The 15,562-nt window shown below is 45.3% G+C and overlaps 1 long non-coding RNA gene across 2 annotated transcripts in view; it reads left to right on the top strand.

Annotated features, from left to right (window-relative positions):
* Positions 1–15,562, top strand: part of LOC141047000 (uncharacterized) — a 211,992-nt gene that overhangs the window by 112,667 nt on the left and 83,763 nt on the right. The window contains exons 5-6 of one of the 2 annotated variants that reach the window (XR_012219716.1): positions 2,563–2,707; positions 14,551–14,892. The exons of the other annotated variant lie outside the window; for it this stretch is intronic. This is a non-coding gene — a long non-coding RNA (uncharacterized lncRNA). Of the gene's footprint in view, positions 1–2,562; positions 2,708–14,550; positions 14,893–15,562 lie in introns of those variants that run through there. 2 annotated transcript variants of the gene reach the window in all.

The raw sequence follows: 15,562 nt of genomic DNA, 5'->3' as shown, positions 1-15,562 counted from the left end.
GGGGGTTGGACCAGATGGCCCAGGAGGTCCCTTCCAACTCTACGATTCTATGATTCTATGAAAGAAGAGGACGGCATTGTATGAAGATGGGAGGCGTCGGACCCGACCGCAACACACATCGGACCGGACCGCCCCCCCGGTGAGTATAATCTAACATGTTTTTCTTATCTTTCAGGTTACATCGAGGGCTTATCTACAGCATTACAGAACTCCAGGCCAGCAGGGGGAACTCTGAACCAGGATTAAGGGGAGGGGTGCCCTCTGAGGGCCAAGAGGAAGGAGTGGTCAGTTAGTCTGCGGAGGGTGAAGTGTGCAGACATGTGGGAAGAAGCTGGAGGTGGTTGAGCTAGGAAGGAGAGCTCCCTCTGCTTGAGAACGCACGAACTGGAGCCTGGTCTCCACGGCTGTATGGATACTAAGGGTCCTACAGCAGATATCAGAGGAGTAGGAGGCTGTAAATGCCCTACTCCCATGTAAGACTTGAGGCACAACAGCAGCTTGGATAGAGAGCCATTACTCAGAGTGAGAGGAGTCCCCGAGAGAGGCTACAGCTGTCTGCCGTGCAAGTACGGTTCTTGGGAACATTTGACAGGAGGAACTTCAGAGTAACTTAGTACTGGAGTGTTTCATTCAAACAAGCGTTAGGAAGGAGACAGCCTGTCTGCTGAGAGAGAATCCCTGAGTTGCTCCAGGCTAGCCTGCTCCAATACCATCTGTAATCAGGACCCTGGACTGCAGTTATCAAGTAAAGGTACAGATATTGCACCGGACTCAAGTTAGTCTGCAGTTAGCTATTAGTTATTAGTTAGCTATTCGATTTTCATGTATGATGAATTATTCATAGAGTGGATGGGTAAAATTTTGTTCAGGATTGTGAGATGTTTATTTTGACTTCTTGTGGTCCTGGGTTGTTCACGTAAATCACTTATTTATGTCGCGCAACCTACTCTATCGTACATAAGTTCAATTTGAAAAGAGGTACCCTGGACCACTAGTGCTCAAAATGACCAGCTCAATGTCCTGAATAATGTTTGCCAAAAAAATGATCAACTCTATGTGTAGTTCAGAAGTTAATCACGTAAATCGCTAATGTCGCGAATAAACAAATGCACTCAATCGTACATAAGTTCAATTTGAAAAGAGGTACCCTGGACCACTAGTACTCAAAATGACCAGCTCAATGTCCTTAATAATATTTGCCAAAAAACTTATCAACTCTATGTGTAGTTCAGAAGTTATTCACGTAAATCGCTAATGTCGCGAATAATCAAACGCACTCAATCGTACATAAGATTAATTTGAAAAGAGGTACCCTGGACCACTGGTACTCAAAATGACCAGCTCAATGACCTGAATAATGTTTGCCAAAAAAATGATCAACTCTATGTGTAGTTCAGAAGTTATTCACGTAAATCGCTAATGTCGCAAATAAACAAATGCACTCAATCGTACATAATTTCAATTTGAAAAGAAGTACCCTGGACCACTAGTACTCAAAATGACCAGCTCAATGTCCTTAATAATATTTGCCAAAAAACTGATCAACTCTATGTGTAGTTCAGACGTTATTCACGTAAATCGCTAATGTCACGAATAATCAAACGCACTCAATCGTACATAAGTTCAATTTGAAAAGAGGTACCCTGGACCACTAGTACTCAAAATGACCAGCTCAATGACCTGAATAATGTTTGCCAAAAAAATGATCAACTCTATGTGTAGTTCAGAAGTTATTCACGTAAATCGCTAATGTCGTGAATAAACAAACGCACTCAATCGTACATAAGTTCAATTTGAAAAGAGGTACCCTGGACCACTAGTACTCAAAATGACCAGCTCAACGTCCTGAATAATGTTTGCCAAAAAAATGATTAACTCTATGTGTAGTTCAGAAGTTATTCACGTAAATCGCTAATGTCGCGAATAAACAAACGCACTCAATCGTACATACGTTCAATTTGAAAAGAGGTACCCTGGACCACTAGTACTCAAAATGACCAGCTCAATGACATGAATAATGTTTCTCAAAAAATGATCAACTCTATGTGTAGTTCGGAAGTTATTCACGTAAATCGCTAATGTCGCGAATAAACAAACGCACTCAATCGTACATAAGTTCAATTTGAAAAGAGGTACCCTGGACCACTAGTACTCAAAATGACCAGCTCAATGTCCTGAGTAATGTTTGACAAAAAAATAATCAACTCTATGTGTAGTTCGGAAGTTATTCACGTAAATCGCTTATGTCGCGAATAATCAAACGCACTCAATCTAACCAATTTTGCCCAAAAAATTCACAACTCTAGGTATAGTTGAAGAATTATACAAAATATGCTAACTCCACATGTGAAACATTTTATAGGTACCTCACTGTTTGCTATCACAACTTACTTGAAGTTTCCATAAGGGCTTAACCCACTAATCTATGTTTAATTCAAGAGTTGTTGAACAGATGCTACAGTAAGTTTGTGTGTGAAATTACACTTAATAAAGTTTTATGTCGTCAAATTATTTATATGTAATTGTAACGTCATTATTAACCTTTTTTTTAACTTTACATAGTGGTTCTTGTGTAGACACGGGGGTCAGTGGGTGCTCTCGTCCACTTGCCCAGCCGCCTTTACAAAGACAGCATGGACCATGGCTCATCTCAACTGAACGCCCGACCTCCTTAACAGTGGGTGGCACACTACTCAGACAACACAGGGTGAGTGAATCACAATATTAGGACTTTCTTGGATACCCAAACAATTAATGGCATATATCACACAACCAGCAAAACACAAAATGTAACAGCAAACAGTTTATCACCCTTCCACTGGCTTACCAGGGATTATAATATCCGTTCCTCAGAGCTTCCAGGGCTACTTACTCCAAGCCAGAAGCACCCCGCTTTCGGTGTGCACCCACCGAGAAAGGAATAATGCCAGATTTAGGAAGCTGACTGACTATCGCAAATTCTGTAGTCAGGTGACTGGATTGTCCCAAGTTGGATACCATCCTTATGTAGTCTTTGATATCTCAGCCGAATCCTTGCATTCGATGCTGAAATCCATGTAGTCTTATAATCCATGTGGGGTTATGGCCTGCCAATCGGATCCGCAGATCCAAAATTGGTACCATGCAGCAAGAGAGACTTGGTCACTGGACAGTCCTCCTTCTATACCCCTGAGCTCTCAATTCAGACCCTTGGGGCTTCATGATTGGTGGAATAAGAGTGTGCTAGATTGGCTAGATTCCAAGCCGCATACATAATATCCATAGTAGTAGAGTTGAGCGAAACGGGTCGAAAAATTTCAAAAGTCATGAAACGAAACCCGACCCTAGGGTGAGGTCGGCCACGAGCTCGGCGACTTTAGCGCAAAAGTCGCGTTTCAAAAGTTTGTTTTCCGCCCTTTTTCAGCCAATCAGGATCCACGGACACTATGGGCAACGTGATGACATAGGCAGGGTTCACCACCATCTTTGAGAAGGGCATACAAGTGATTGCCTTGCTTTGGGGGAAGTCACAGGGGGTATAAAAGGGCGTGCACGCCGACCACCATTTTTACTCATGCTGATCTCAGAATAGGGAGAGCTGCTGCTGATTCTGTAGGGAGAGCGTTAGGCAGGGAAGAAGACACCAAAAACTGCTTCTGCTGCTAGCGATTTTGCCTGTACAACACACCAGTCACTGTGTGTGCAGTGCAAGTGGAGGCTATATTTTGCTGGATCAGCTGTGTTGGTTGTAAGGCTGGTTTCACACTTGCGTTTTTTTGCGCTGGATTTTAGCGCTAAAAAACGCATGCTTTTTTTCCTATATTTTGCATGGGATGCACTTATGTGCGCATACACATGCGTTTGTATGCGTTTTACCGCGCATGCTTTTTTTGCGGTATGCGCTCGGGCGCACAAAATGCATCCTGTTGCATTTTTTGGGCGTCCGACTTGCCTCAAAAAAACACATGCACGCGCAATGCGTTTTTTACAGCAAGACACCCATTATAAGTCTATGGGGGCGCATATGTGCGCATTGGCATGCTTATGTATGCGGTTTTTTGCACATGCGTTTTTTTTTAACCATTAGTTATTCAATGGAATTTAGGGGTTTGGGATAGAGTTAGGGTTAGTCAAGGGGGTTTAGGATTAGGGTTAGGGTTAGCTAGGGTTTAGGGTTAGGGTTAGTAGGGTTTGGTTAAGGGTTAGGGTTAGGGTTAGTATGGTTTGGTTAAGGGTTAGGGTTAGTATGGTTTGGTTAAGGGTTAGGGTTAGGGTCAGGGTTAGGGTTAGGATCAGGGTTAGGGTATGGTTTGGTTAAGGGTCAGGGTTAGGGTCAGGGTTAGGGTTAGGGTTAGTAAAGTCATGGTTTGGGTTAGTGTGAGGGGCCTCCTAATGTTGGAAAAAAACGCAAACGCGGTAAAAACGCACTAAAAACGCATACAAACGCATAAGAATGCTGCGTTTTTTCATGCATGCTCATAAAAATGCTTGAAAAAAACGCAGCATTTGTATGCGTTTGTATGCTTTTTTTAATGCGTTTTTTTGCGGGAAAAACGCGCTGCAAAAAAAAGCAAGTGTGAAAGTAGCCTTAGGCTGCCTTATAAGGCTTCCTGATAGCAGCATTGCTGTTTTCCCACTGCTCTGCAAACCACTTTTTTAAAAGCAATCCAAATTTTTTTTTTTGTCCTGGTGAGGTACTGAGCGTGCATTTTTTCACACCATACAGTGGTGTACGCTCCTCACAAAGTACCGTGTAACGGCTGTTATCACGGCCACAGTGAAGCTATCTGTCTGTGACTCTGTAAGGATAAGTCGAGGACATGTTCCATTCTTACAGACCTCCACCTTCTAGTTTTGTCTGGATTTCAAACAGTTAAGTATATTTGCTGTTTGATCACATTCAAAACTATAGAGAGACAGCGTGTGTCAGTCCGTATACTTAAAAAACACGGAGCTTGACAATTTTACGGACACCGGACAGCGGTGTACGTGTACACTCCTCTCTCAGTACCGTGTAACGGCTGTTATCATGACCACAGTGAAGCTATCTGTGTGTGACTCTGTAAGGATAAGTCGAGGACCTGTTCCGTTCTTACAGACCTCCACCTTCTAGTTTTGTCTGGTTTTCAAACAGTTAAGCATATTTGCTGTTTGATCACATTCAAAACTATAGAGAGACAGCGTGTGTCAGTCCGTATACTTAAAAAACACGGAGCTTGACAATTTTACGGACATCGGACAGCGGTGTACGTGTACACTCCTCTCTCAGTACCGTGTAACGGCTGTTATCATGACCACAGTGAAGCTATCTGTGTGTGACTCTGTAAGGATAAGTCGAGGACCTGTTCCGTTCTTACAGACCTCCACCTTCTAGTTTTGTCTGGTTTTCAAACAGTTAAGCATATTTGCTGTTTGATCACATTCAAAACTATACAGAGACAGCATGTGTCAGTCCGTATACTTAAAAAACACGGAGCTTGACAATTTTACAGACACCGGACAGCGGTGTACGTGCACGCTCCTCTCTCAGTACCGTGTAACGGCTGTTATCACGGCCACAGTGAAGCTATCTGTGTGTGACTCTGTAAGGATAAGTCGAGGACTTGTTCCGTTCTTACAGACCTACTCTCTAGGGAGATTCCTATTCTGCCCAATTCTATATACACCTTGTAGTTTGTCATACACTAGCCAATTTCAGCCTGTGACATAGCGGTGTGATATTCAGTGGGCCTCACACAATCCAACAGTGCCCACAAGTGTGATCAGAAATTCTACATCTCCCCTGTCCTATAGTGACATTTTTCACACCTGCGACATTGAGCCTGTGACATAGCGGTGTGATATTCACTGGGCCTCACACAATCCAACAGTGTCCACAAGTGTGTTCAGAAATTCTACATCTCCCCTGTCCTATAGTGACATTTTTTCACACCTGCGACATTGAGCCTGTGACATAGCGGTGTGATATTCACTAGGCCTCACACAATCCAACAGTGTCCACAAGTGTGTTCAGAAAGTCTACATCTCCCCTGTCCTATATACACCTTGTACCTTGTTTTACATTACTATATAGTTTGTGGGATTTTGTGTACATTTTTACCAAAAATGAGGAAGGCTGGTGGAAGATGCTGTGGAATTGGGCGGGGGTTGCCAGCTGGTAATGATGGTGTTGGTGGTGGATCTGATGGTAGTGGCAAAAGCAAAATAGGATCGAATGCAGGAGGTGTTGAGCCTGCATCATCGTGTGGCTCCACAAGGCCTCGAAGGCTTAGTTTTCTAGGAGTTGGCAAACCGCTTTTAAAGCCCGAACTTCAGGAAAAAGTTTTGGATTACATTGCTGACTCAGCCTCCAGCTCTATCGCCTCCTCTTCTGAAGTTGTAAAAAATAAAAGCACTGAGTCGTCATTGGAGGCTCATGTTCATGAACCACACCTTTCCTTGTGTCCTTCACCCCAACCAAGATTGAAGGATGACGCAGCCCATACAACTGATTACTCCATGGAGCTGTTTTCACATACCATGCCTGGGTTATCAAGTGAAATGGTGAATTACCCAGGCCAAGATGAATCTGACATGGAGTGCACTGATGCACAGCCACTGATAGATGATTCTGCTGGTACATTCACTCAGAGCACTACATTGTCCTCGCAGTGTAATGAGCCAGATTCTGACCCTGATGAGACTCAGGTGCCCCTACCCGCATACTATACCACCATACACAATGACACAGAGGAAGGTGCACATGACATTGAAGAGGAGGTGATGGATGACCCAGTTGTTGGCGCAGATTGGCATCCATTGGGGGAAGAGGGTGCTGCTTCCAATAGCTAAGATGAGGAGGAGGAGCATCCACAGCAGACATCGACATCGCAACAGCTGTTATCTGGAAGGCCCGGAGCATTCCAAAGACAGGTTCCAAAAATCAAAAGAGTTGCAGGACAGCTTGTCCAGACGGTCAAAATAGCACAGCGTGCTAGGCCGCAAAATGTCTTCCAAATTAGGAAGAGTGCAGTGTGGCACTTTTTTGAACAAAATCCTCATGATCAGGCCAAGGTTATCTGTAAGAAGTGCGCAAAGACCTTTAGCCAAGGGAAAAATCTGAAAAATTTGAATACCAGTTGCATGCTTAGACATTTAACCAGCATGCACTTTCAATCGTGGACACAACACCAAACCTCAAGTACCACATGTGCAACTGATCACAAAGAAAGTAGTCAGCAATGCTACATTGTTTCCCCCACTGTAATCCACCGCTTAGCACAGCAGCAAATGTTGAGGTGTCGTTGCAAGGCCAAAGCAGTCAGGGAATCCCACTGTTATATCAACGAAAGACTGAATCTAGGCCATCAGAAAGATCACAAACTCCATCACCATCATCAACCCTCTCTCAGTCCGCCCTGTCCACCGCTAGTTCCACCATATGCAGCTCTCAAGTCGAGCTCACCCTCCCAGAGACTATGAGTAGGTCAAGAAAGTACTCAGTCTCTCATCCGCGTACACTGGGTTTGAACGCCCACATTGCCAAACTAATCTCGTTAGAGATGATGCCCTATCGGTTGGTGGAAAGCGCAGTTTTCCGCGAACTCATGGCCTATGCAGTACCACGCTATGACCTACCCAGTCGCCACTTCTTCTCTCGCAAAGCCATCCCAGCCCTCCACCATCATGTGAAAGAACGCATTGTCCATGCAATCAAGCAGTCAGTTAGTGGAAAGGTGCACCTCACAACAGATGCATGGTCCAGTCGGCATGGCCAGGGCCGTTACGTGTCCATCACTGCGCACTGGGTTAATGTGGTGGATGCAGGGTCCACAGGGGACAGCTGTGGTGGGACAGTGCTGCCTAGCCCACGGTAGTGGAAACAGTTGGCTGTAGGCATTCAACCCTCCTCCTCCTCCACCAGAAGCGAAAGCTCGTCCACAGAGCGCAGTCGTACGAGCACTCCATCTGTAGCTGCCACTGTTGCACACGAGGTGTCCCCCTATTGAGCAGCTAGTGGATAGCGTCAGCAGGCTGTGTTGCAGATGATGTGTTTGGGCGACAGACACACCGCGGAGGTGCTGGCTGAGTACTTTCAGCGACAAACTGAGTCATGGCTGGGCAGTATACATCTTGAGGCAGGCAAGGTACTTAGTGATAACGGCCATAATTTTGTGGCAGCCATAGCCCTTTCAAAACTCAGCCACATACCTTGCTTGGCTCACACCTTGAACCTGGTGGTGCAGTGCTTCCTCAACAATTATCCGGAGTTAACATCCCTGCTCCAGAAGGTGCGAAGACTGTGCGCGCACATCCGCCGGTCGCCTGTATACTCCATTCGTATGCAGAAGCTGCAGCGATTGCTCCACCTTCCCAACCACCGCCTCATTATCGACATTGCAACAAGGTGGAACTCCACCCTGCACATGGTTGAGCGGCTGTGCGAACAGAGGCAGGCCATAATGCATTTGTGGGAGGATACACGGCGAGGCACTTTGAGAGCAGACATGGAGTTGACAGGTGTGCAGTGGTTGAAGCTGAAAGACCTCTTTAAAGTCCTTCAGTGGTTTGAGGAATGCACACGGCTGGTAAGCGCAGATGACGCCATCCTAAGCATGAGCATCCCACTTATGCGTCTGCTCATGCAAACTTTGACGCACCTTAAGGAGCAGGCGTCTGCAGCCAATGTTGACGAGGAGGAAGAGGGAATCCTTGATGACATTCAGCCATTGTCTGCTCACGGACCTCTCCTGGACGAGGAGGAGGAGGAGGATGATGATGGGGATGATTACTTAGGGGAGGAGGATGCATCTCATGGGGTAAGTGAAAATGTTGGCGTGGCAAGGTCTGGTACAGGGTTTGTGCGTGGCTGGAGGGATGTGGATTTGCCAGAAAGTGCTCCTCCAACCAGCACTCGCAGTGCATCATTGACACCGGGAACATTGGCCCACATTTCAGATTATGCCTTGCAGATCCTAAAAAGGGACCCACGCATTGCCAAAATGATGAACGATGATGACTACTGGTTGGCCAGCATCCTGGATCCACACTATAAAGGCAAATTACAAAACATCATGCCACAGGAGAACCTTGACCTAATATTGGCTAATAAACAAGCAACTCTGGTAAACCGGTTGGTTGAGGCATTCCCAGCACACAGCAGCGGTGATGGTTCTCACACGAGCCGTACGGGCCGGGGGCAGCTTGGCAGAGGTGTTCGTGGTGCACACAGCAGAAGTGGCGTTGGAGACAGGGGTTTCATGACAATGTTGTGGACTTATTTTTCAAGTACCGCTCACACAACTGGTAATACTGCATCGATGGAAAGTGACAGGAGACAACAGTTGTCAACTATGGTTACAAACTACTTTTCCTCCCATATCGATGTTCTGCCGCACAGGTCATTCCCCTTTGACTATTGGGCCGCTAAACTGGACACCTGGCCTGAATTGGCACAATATGCCTTACAGGAGCTCGCTTGCCCAGCTGCAAGTGTGCTATCGGAAAGAGTCTTCAGTGCAGCTGGATCAATCCTGACAGAAAAAAGGACCCGTCTGTCAACCCAAAATGTGGATGATCTAACCTTCATTAAAATGAACCATGCATGGGTTTCCAAGGATTTTGTCCCACCTACCCTTGATGACACATAGGTTGCCAGAAAAATGGCTTGCTTTGGTCCTCCTCCTATTCCGCGAACTTGACCTATTTCGTCTTTTGCAGCAGCTGAATGTCCCACATCAACATATGCCACTTTGTAAACCGCCCTAACTGGGCTGCCCCCCCCATGGCCGGGGTCACCACCTAGCGCACGAAACGTGCCAGTGCCGTTGCCCTGGACAGGTGGGTAGGCCGACTCTTGGGCTTGTGCACTGGCACAGGGTCTCTCATAGTGCAATCAAGTGTCTCTGACTGTGGTGGTGCACACCCGCCGTCAGACACACCGCCATACTATGAGGGGCCCTGTGCCAGTACCGACGCCCACGAGTGTGCCCCCCTTGCTTGGGCAGGGCCCTAGCATTTGCAATGTTTACCTCTCCCTGCTCCTCCGCTGTGTAGTCTGGGCTGTCAAATCCTTCACTGGGAGTGCCACTACAAATTGATTGAACTGAAAGATGATGGTTAAGATGTAGCTATGCCCTGTCATGCTGGCCGGGCTCTAGCTCCGTATGATCAATGGCTTCCATTTCTTATGGACGTCGACTCACAATGACATGCAGTGGTGGTTTATCATCAGCTTTCACAGTTTTCCTACTCACAAACGCGTGACATTCCGGCGCACATTTTAAAATGTGCCCTCTCATGCCAATCAAATAGAATCACCTACGGCCTGTGGCTTCTGTCTTTTGCACTCCAAAGTTACGTGACAGATCATGATAGCCAGTGAGCACCATGTTTACATCGCTCCCTGTGATAAAAATTTGATTGAGATGAGTAACAGTGATGGAATCAACGGAAGTGCGTTACAGCAAGACTTTATTCACAAAAAAATGTTTTCACTGTTTCAACACACAAATTAATTGAGGGTCAGCATCGCCTATGAGAATTGTGACGGAAGTTTTTCCCGTGAATAATAATTCCTAGATTTCTGCAATCACTAGCCTTTATGTCAGTAATTGTATGCATCTCATTTCCTATTGCGGAGAGGCTTGACTGTATTACTGAGACAGAAATATATATGAAGATTTAAAAATAACACCAAAAGTATATAGTTGTGTACGCCTCAAATGCATTTCCTTTTTTCCACTTTTTAGATTGCTGTGTAATCCATACTGAGAACACGGAGATTTTACATGTTTAAACTATGCTATATATACCTGCTATCCAGTGATAAAGTACCCTTTCTCAACTTTGTACAATCTGGTCAAATCCATACTGGGCCTGAGAACATCTGAGTCTGCCTCCTGATCTATAGACATATATTTTTAATGTGTAAACTAGGCTACATATATACGTGTTATCCGGTGAAACTGTACCCTTTATCAACTTTCTACAATGTTGTTGAATCCATACTGGGCCTGAGAACGGCTGCCGAGCTGTTAAGCAAGCTACAGCACCTGTGGTTTGGACACAGAATTTTTTCAGGAATGACGGTTAGGCCTAACTCCGGAATTGCGGTTGACCTGAACTTACTGGGAAATCATCATTCGCGGGGAATAATCTGAATCCCAGATCCCCATCACTAACGGAGTTCAGCAGGTTATCTGCACCTGTAAGCGACAAAAGCTGGTCCTTTAGTGTAGCGTGCATGCAGCCCTGGACATGTACGGGAATGCTAGACCTGTTATTGCTCGATCTCACGTGCCAGAGCCTCGCTTATCCCTCTAGTAAGCTTGACGCGTACTGCTGGGGCATGCCGGAGTCTCAGTTGTTAACGGAATAAAGCTGAGAAATCGCTAGCACAACTACAAACACACATACCACACCACACACAGAATCGACAAAGCTTTCAAAGTGTGCATCTTTTCTTTATGTGGCATGGTTGTGGTTTCCCGGGTGGAGTCCAATTAAGCCACAGGCTCCACTCCTGGTGGTGCCCTTTTGGACATTCCTTTAAGGTTCAGCTTTGCAATCATACTGCCCCCGGAAACCAAAAACTTTGCCTTCATGGACGCTGTTTGGAGGTTCGTGGGAATAACGCCGCCCGATCAGCAGTCGGCATATGGGTCGCCCTCCCAGGGCTGTGGGGTACTCGGTACCAGGCCGGTGTCAGTGGGATGTGTCACAGCAGCGGTGACCCGGACGGTGGCCCTGGGCGCCCATGTAAATGGTGTGGTATAATGGGAAAGAGTTTATATAGATAGTTTGACGCCACCCGTGGTGTTCGGCAACATAGATGTTAGGCCGACGCTGCATGCAGATCCTCTGGGACTGATGGTGTTGTGCAGCAAAGTTGGTGAAGCTTCCCACAGGTGGAGCTGGAGTCCCAGGGAAGTGTAGATGTAGTGATGGGGAAAGGGCACAGGCGGTGTAGGTGCTGGTACCCAGATGTAGCGGTGCTGGAATAACTGTAGGACACCAGAGCGTGCAGTTCCAAAGCTTTACTCACAGTCTGCAGGTTACACAGATGCCTGCCTCCGTGCTGTGTCCTCCGGGTCAGGACCTCAGCCAACCTCTGGGACCAAAATGGAAAGCTCCCTTCCAACACTCCGCCAACATGTACCTTCCTGAACGTCTCCTTTCTAGCGCTTGTGGGGGAAGCACTCACAGGACCGTGGTTCACTGAAGAGCCTCCTGTCTAACAGATGTTCCTCAGACTTTACTTGTATGGCAGACAGCTGTAGCCTTTTCCTTCTGGCTCCCACATGTCGATGCTGGGGCCTCCGAGCCTTGGTTGGGTACAGAGCATTTATAGCTGCTACTTCCCCCGGTTTCTGCTGCAGGAACGTCAGTGTCCCTACAAACTCGGAGACCGGAATCGGGACCATGCGCTCCAGCTAGGAGTGAGCCTTAGCTCTGCTCATCCTCCAGCTCCCCTTCTCACGTCCACACACTTCCCCCTTCCCTGCACAGAGTGCCCTAACTTACCTCCTCCCGACCACAGAGAGCAGCTCCTCAGCAGTCAGGTTCAGAGGTCTCCCTGCTAGCCTGGAGTGGGAAATGTGTTGTGTGTTGGTTTCACTGCTAGAGAGATCCTTCGTTGCGCCCAAGCTTGACAACACACTCCCTAGGAGGAAGGTAATGCTACAGTGGAGACCGTACTCTTGGGGACGCCACAAGTGCACTGAGGCCCAGCCACTGCTGGATGATGCTGCTTGTACATTGACCCAGACCACTACATTCCCCTCACACTCTACACTGCCAGAATCTGACCCAGAGGAAACTCAGGTTCCCCTTCCCACATACTATACCACCTTACACGGTGACAAAGAGGAAGGTGCAGATGAAAGTGCAGGTTCCTTGAGCAAGTGGGGGGGCATACTCATAGGCGATGGCACTGGCACAGGGCACCGCAGAGTACGCAAAAGTGTCTCTGCCGGTGGGAGGGCCTAAACAGCCAAGTGCAGTGAGATAGAAGATGGGGACGACAAGGAGTTCAGAGTAGTGCAGGGATTCCCTAGCAAGGAGACTTATGTAATTGTTTTCAATGTTGGGACAGCAATTTTTGGGGAGCACTATGCTCTGGTGAATGATATATGGGGCCCACCATACACTGGAGCATTCCAAAGGTGGACATCAGACACTGGAGCAGCATTTACAGGGCCCATTATACACTAGAGCAGTAGAAATGGGGCCCATTATATATGGAGCATTATTTGGGCCCATAAGACAGTGGAGCTTCATCCATTGGGGCCAACATATTCTATAGCATTATGTGGAGCTCATCATATACGGTTTGAAACATTATATGGGATCAATGATTCCATATGGAGAAATATATGGGCCTCATTACTCTGTATAGCGCACTAAGCGCTGGCCCTAATACTGTATGGAGTTATATACTGTCCGTTTTTCGAGGTATTGGAGAATTTAAAATGGATATCAGTCATGAGATGTAAGAAGTGAAGTATTTTTCATTGTACTATACTGCTATTTCTCTGCCGTATCGGAGCATCATGAGTTGTGGTATGTGTTAAAGGGGCGCTCTTTGGCCCTGGGCCCACGAAAACCTGGAGCCAGCCCTACCCCCCCACAACTGTAGCCAAATAACCCCCATTTTTCAGTGCGTAACTAGCATTATGAAGTAAATTAAGGTTGACAAGCTTAAGTAATAAGAATTGATGCTTTTGGCATTCAAATGGGCACTGTAGGTGTGTTTCCTGTCCTCCTCTCACTGCCGACTTTAATTCTCCATTGACTTACATTGGGCTTCGTGTTTCGGTCGGACCCCCGACTTTTCCCTATAGTCGGCCGATTTTGCTCCACCCGACTTTTGGAAAAGTCGGGTTTCATGAAACGAAACTCGACCCTAAAAAACCAAAAGTCCCTCAACTCTAGTTACAGACAAATATGGTGGAGGTTCAAAGATATTTTGGTGTTGTTTTCTGGATTATGGGTCTGGGTGCATTGAAATGTGAAGATTCCCAAAGGTTTTTGGGTCGCAATGTAGAGTCCGGGGGTTGGAAAGCTGAGTTTGCATCGTAGCAGGTCATGTGTCTTCCAGCAAGACAGTGACCCCAAACATACTTCAAGAAGCATCTAGAAATAGATGAATAAAAAGCCCTGTAAAGTTCAGGAGTTGTAATTGCAGCTCAAGTATCATAATGTCTCCCACCAGTAACTCTTACATACAGATGCTAGAGAGAAACAGTGAATGAACACTTTAAATCAGTTAGTATTGTCTGCTGTGATGAATTTCTGAGTCCAGAACATTGTAAATAACATGAATTAGTCAATAAGTGCATGGAAAAAAACTGCAGCAAAGCTTAGACTTTATGAGGCAATAATCCCTGTGTTCTGTCTCCGACATAATTCACAACCTTTAACTGTCTATTTTGATAATATATACATTGATTTGCTGAGAATATCCATAGTATTTAGTTTCAGCCATAGATTTAATGTTTTCATTGTTTTTGGCTCCATCTACTGACCAAAGTCATAACTGCATGATTATTATGCATTGTACTTCCTGAAATTTATTCCCTCTCTTCACAGTGCATTTTGGGAAGGTTTGCAAAGCACCCTGATAAGTTGCAAATCATCATGGTTAAGTCCAGCCCCCATTTTTCCCTCCAGTTCATCCATTTCCTCTCAAGCCTGCATTTTGTGAACATCTCATTTCCTCTACTCCCCTTGCGTCAGCATCGCTGGTACGTAACATGCTCCCTGTATGTAATCCCTATCTCATATTAGCCAGCTTAGATAGCTCCCTTGGTCAGCTAGTAGTGCAGATATGTATGTTATGTATATGTGAATTCCCATGAACCCATTAATGATTGCATTTATATGTTTCTGTTTAATTAAAAAATCCCAGAAAAAGGAGTTAAGACTAAATAATAAAAATATACACTAAAAGGTATACTCCAATAAAACTTATAAGCAAAAAATGAAAAATAAGGAGCATCAAATAACATATATAAATAATATTTTATTGAATATATTCATAAATACTGATTATCAATGTCTGAGACAGTTAATATAATTACAGATCAGGGAGACAACCTTATAATATCTTCACATGTACCACTAGTACCAGACATATAAAATCCTTAATGCCACATATATATATATATATAGCATATGCCAAACTAGTATCCACAAAAAATCTATTAAAACAATCTGGATGGTATAAAAGGTCTCACCCGAATATATCTGTGTAACTGGTCACACCAAGCAGCTTGGTGCTGCTTGGTGTGACCAGTCACACAGATATATTCGGGTGAGACCTTTTATACCATCCAGATTGTTTTAATACATTTTCTGTGGATACTAGTTTGGCATATGCTATATGTATATATATATATATATATCTAAAGTGGCATTAAGGATTTTATATGTCTGGTACTAGTGGTACATGTGAAGATATTATAAGGTTGTCTCCCTGATCTATAATTATAGTATCTGTGTCGGACATTATGTCTTGTGTCCTTCACATTGTTAAGAATTTTTAATATAAAAAATAATAAATATAAAAATCTTTTTATGTAATTGATAATCAATATTTATG

This window comes from Dendrobates tinctorius, unplaced genomic scaffold (assembly GCF_039654945.1).
Source record: "Dendrobates tinctorius isolate UK_male_01 unplaced genomic scaffold, ASM3965494v1 ptg000125l, whole genome shotgun sequence".
NCBI classification, from domain to species: domain Eukaryota; kingdom Metazoa; phylum Chordata; class Amphibia; order Anura; family Dendrobatidae; genus Dendrobates; species Dendrobates tinctorius.
The sequence above is the reverse complement of the archived record's forward strand: the minus strand, read 5'-3'. Positions and strand labels throughout refer to the sequence as shown.